We start from the raw sequence: 5,357 nt of genomic DNA on the forward strand, positions 1-5,357 counted from the left end.
TATACAGGCTATGGTTAGCTATGGACAGCTGCTCGTCCTCCTCAGTGAGTGAGAGACGAAGAGAGAAATTGAGAGTCCTAAGAGAAAGAAACACTCAAGCAAATTTCAGACATCCTGCAAAGCAGAATTTATAAGAAAAGACAATGCATTCTTATGTCAGTGCGTTATTACCGACGCTTTCAGACAGCGTGACAAAGCATAATTATTTGACGCTAAAGGTACCCTTCAGTGTCCGTATGAAACACCACAGTTTGCTACGTTGCAGCAACACAGCATCACGGCCGATGTGCTAGCAGATAGGGTTAGCCAGTCGACATGCATAAAGTCAGTGAATTAGGTTTAGGCACTAACATTTCGGTTGTCGTAAGGGTAGGGGGCAATGTACGCCCCAGACCGTCTCATACAGACAATTAAACATGATTTGTCACTTTTTCTGAAAGCATTTGTATTGGACGCCCCGAGATGAGAACAGACATTTTAATCCTTCTAACCAGCAGAGCGCTCCTGTGCTGTCAGCCAATCCCAAACATTTGTTATTGATGACAAAAGCCCTGTGCGATTCCAGCTTCTCTCACATACATGCCATAAAAAACGAATGCTCGTACCTCTTTGACAAACGAGCGTTTGCATGAAGCCTTCTCTGCCAAAGAAGTGCCATCTCTCACATGGCTTCAGTGCTTGTTAAAAAATAACAACAGATTTCCATTAATGCTTCATGTTTTTTTATGTATGCTCTGTGTGATTGCGGTGTGTTTATCTCTACATTATTGTGTTCGTAAACTACAGTACATTTCTTAGAGGTTCAGAGATGAGTGCCACATTCACACCGTCACTCCCCGCTTATTCCTCAACCAAGGCGGAAACACAAGTGTTTTTTATTTTGTGTGTTTACCCTGCTAGCATGTTTTTTCCCTCGCCTTGCTTCTTTATCTATTCCTGCTCAGTCACAACTCCTCGTGAGCACCCATTTAGCACATCAAATAACACCGCTCCCAGATAAAAGTTACTCGATCAAGGCATGTTCTCAAACAGAGGCTCCCCGCAATATCATGACATTTACTGTCCAGAGTCTCCGCCGCGCTGCAATCACACGGCAGCCCTTCCCCTGAGTGGAGCTGGACAGATAAGCCGGCAGAGACGCAAAAGCTGAGCGGGTCTTTATCTCCAGCCAAGAGCTGTGAAGGACTGTCCTGCTGCCATTGTGGAGCCATGCTGAATCACCCATGAGATATCTGAAACCTCAAACAGCTGAGTAAATTGCTCTCTGAAGCTGTATAAAAATGCTCGATTCAAAGAGTGATGGTTGGAAAAAGCCAATATGCAATTGATTCCCCCCCCATGAGATGACAGAAATGGGAGTTTCAGGGTGGACGTGTGAGGCTGAAACGCTCAGACACACAATCAGGCATGTGTGACACCGCTGAGGACTCATCTGACGTATAATGTTCTGCTGCCAATCCACAGCAAAATGTTTTTCTCATCTCAGAAACAGCGCTGAGTAAACACTGTCGCTGAATATGACAGCGAGGTACACACAGTATGTCGGCAAAACTCCAATCAGATGTTAAGATCAGAGGTTTAAACTGACTGTCGGCCGAGTGACGAGGCTGAAAATGCTGTAAATCCAACATGTAAAACTGTCAGACATATTGACTTGCAGCATTAGTGAACTAAAACATGCAGAAATATTACCTGCAGATGTGTAGAATGGTATATCATTTCAGAGTGTGGTATGGATGGAGTAAAATAAAGCAATTAAACGTTATTGTACAGGTGTGTAATTTATGAATATACTCCAAATAAGTTTCCTAGATAGCACTAAGATTTGGTGATCAGTTGGTACACTATGATCAACTAGGTAGCCTATTGAGAGTCAAATGTGAAATAAAGTACAGGCAAAAGTGTAATTCAACATATATGTAGAATAAAGACTAAATAATATATGTTCTCTCAAAGAAATTCCTCTGGACGTCACTTTACTTCCTGTTTTATTTTGAAGTTGTTCTAACCCCTGGTGTTGTATCTTGTTTTATTTCCCGTCAGTATTGATTGTTCAAGTGTTATTGTTGTATTCACCCTCACCTGTGTATATAAGCAGTTGGCTGTCGGTCATTCATGTTGCTCCTCTTGTAGGGCTGAACGATTAAACGTTTTCAAATCACAAGCACCATGCACCTCCTGTTATGGTCCTACTCACCAATCAGAGCGGGCACAGAGCCCGTTCCGCCCTCCGCAGACTAACAATATGACATTGCCACATGGAGTATTTCAGAATAAGAGCGTTTTGCCTGTCTGATTTTGCTGACTCAGATTTTGCTTATTTGTTCAGTTCAGTAGCTACGAAGTTAAATTGTTTATTTTTTGTCTGTTTTAACTGTTTTTATTGTTGATGTACGATCGGGAGTCTGCAAAGGGTGTTTTATTTTGAAAATTGACCGGATTCTCTAGGCCGTTCTGTGTCTGACTTCCTGCCTGGTTCATCTGCTCTGTGCTGCTTGTCACGGCTTCAGTCAAAAATAGACTGGCAGTGACTATTGAACTTTAGCAAAACTTCAATAAAAAAATTGCAAATCAAATCGTAATCGCAATATCTGGCAGAAAAATTGCAATTAGATTTTTTCCCCAAATCGTTCAGCCCTATCCTGTTGTCCCAGTGACCAGAAATATCCTTTGTGTTTCCAGTGTTTGTATGGATTTATTTTCAGTTCTGTTTGGACTGTTACTTCGGTTTATGGATTAGAGACTTTCACTCGTTGTCTCCAAATGTTTGCTATATTAGTTCTTGGACTGCTTAACTGCCTTTGAAAGTTTCCAGGACTCTGTTTAAATAAACACCTCAAATGTACCTTCTCCGTCTGAGTGTCTTGGACACTTTATTTTTTTTTATTCATGGGTTATTTTATCAGGGACTGATACATCTAACATACATAAACTAAAAACAGAAATCCAATGCGTGTACCATAGTGTTTTTAGCAGTTGCTAATTTGCAGCACTCGTCCGTAGAAGGGCTTTTAAAGAAATAAAACATTAAAACAGTGGTGAAAAAATAAAATATGAATAGTATAATACAATACATTACAGTATAACACAAGATAAAAGGAGGTAAAATTAATAAATCAAAATATAATGACAAAAACATGTAACAGTAACTACATTAGACTAGACGTGAGTACAAGTTTGTTGCTGAACCAACCAGGACTTGGCCTCTCTTTTAAAAGTGGTGAAGTGGGTTTTCAGCAGTTTTCAGGTGTTTAGGTAGCAACTTCAAGACTTTGATCCATTCATAGAAAAGGCCGTCAGAGCAAAAGAGGTTTTGTAAAATGAAACTTTACAATTGCCACTTGAAGCTGCTCTGGTGGATCTGCTGCTGCTCTGTAGTCTCTTAATGTACTTACAGAGAGGCTGAGGAGAAAGTCCATTTAAGATTGTGTTTTTTGGATCCACAAGATATATTCTCCATCTTCAAATCAAGCACATTTTAATTCATTGGTTACTTATTATTAGGGCCCGAGCACGACCGTGCGAGGTCCCTATTGAATTTGCTCGGATTATTATTATTATTTTTTTTTTTTTTTTCTTTTTTTCTTTTTTCTGCAAAGTAGGCTCAACTGACATGGCCTAAACATTCTCGAAAACTCACCAAAATTTGCAAACATGTCAGAACCGGTGAAAAATTTCGTATTCTACAAATTTCGCACATGGGCGTTGCAAAATGACTCGCTAGCGCCACCTAGAAAATTGGAAAAAATTAGCCCCTCGTTCACGTTCAACCTACATCTACGAAATTTTCTGGGGACATGTATCATGTCAAGACGCACAAAAAAGCCTCAAGAACCCATAGCCTAAAGTCAACAGGAAGTCGGCCATTTTGAATTTTATGGCCATTTTTGGATGATTTACATACTTCGTACTTTAACGAACTCCTCCTAGGGATTTAGTCGGATCGACGTCAAATTTCTGCTGCGCCTTCTAAAGGCATTGAAGATGAAAAGTTGTGCTATTTGCGCGTTTTCGTCAATGGGCGTGTCCGTGGCGTCGATGATTCGCAATGAAACAGGAAGTTGTTGTAACTTCAGTGTACATGCTCACATCTGGACCAAACTGTACATGTAGGATGAGAGTCCCGCCCTGAACACATGTACATGCCGACATTCACCCACAGTCATAGCGCCACCTGCTGGCAACAGAAAGTGACCTTTAACGAAGCAGCCCCCGCCGCACGTTTCACCTACGTGCACGAATTTTCTGTGGTACGTGTATCTTGTCCAGACGCACAAAAAAGCCTCTTGGAGCCATAGCCTAAAATCAACAGGAAGTCGGCCATTTTGAATTTTACGTCAAATTTTGGATGATTTACACACTTCGTACTTTAACGAACTCCTCCTAGGGATTTAGTCCGGCCGACCTCAAATTTGTGCTGTGCCTTCTAAAGGCATTGAAGATGAAAAGTTGTGCTATTTGCAAGTTTTCGTCAATGGGCGTGTCCGTGGCGTGGCGTCAGAGATCAAGTCTTCGCCATGACACAGGAAGTTGTTGTAACTTCAGTGTACATGCTCACATCTGAACCAAACTTTACGTGCTTGATAACTCTCCCACCCCGTTATGGAGGACCGATCCTGACACAGCCAGAAATAAATACAGAAATAAATAAATGCTCAATAAATAAATAAGCATCCAATTAAATACACAAAAAAATAAAGTAAATAAATAAATGTAGGTAGTAATTAAATTATACAAGGAGACATAAATGTTTATATTTTAATTAGTGCCTTTACTTATTCACCTTTGTTATAATTACCTTATTTGTTTATTCAACTTTATTTATTACTAATTTTTTTAATGTATTTATTTATGTGTGTGTTTTAATATTTTTGTCTGTTTTATTCTTCCTTTGTATTTATTTACCTTATTTATTTTCACCCATGGTATTTATTTCTGCCTGTCTTTTTTAAATTTTTGTATGCATTTCTGCCTCATTATGCAAATGAGGAGGGGCTGTGTCTCAAGGGGTCATCTTCTCTGCTATTGGTGGACCAGTCAGACAGGAGAGCTCTTACTCTGCCTGCAGACATCAACGATCTTGCCCCTCACACAGTCAGATGGCTTCCTTCAGTGCACTGAGGTGTTTAACAACTCTGAAGACAATACTACCAGCAATGTCTTCCTTCTCTTTTCATGTAGACGCTCCGACAGACAGTGCTTTCAGTTTGCTGCATGCATGGACACAGAACTGCGGTATAGAGAGAAGCACACGGTCAGCTGGCTGCAGCTAAATCTGGAGTGCACTCGTATTCAATTCTGTATGGTAAATTCAGTTTTAACGGAGCAGAGCGAGCTGACAGGCAGAGTTAGAGACT

This window comes from Micropterus salmoides, unplaced genomic scaffold, assembly GCF_014851395.1.
Source record: "Micropterus salmoides isolate LMB-PRFRI ecotype aquatic unplaced genomic scaffold, ASM1485139v1 Ms_hic_scaffold_18, whole genome shotgun sequence".
NCBI classification, from domain to species: domain Eukaryota; kingdom Metazoa; phylum Chordata; class Actinopteri; order Centrarchiformes; family Centrarchidae; genus Micropterus; species Micropterus salmoides.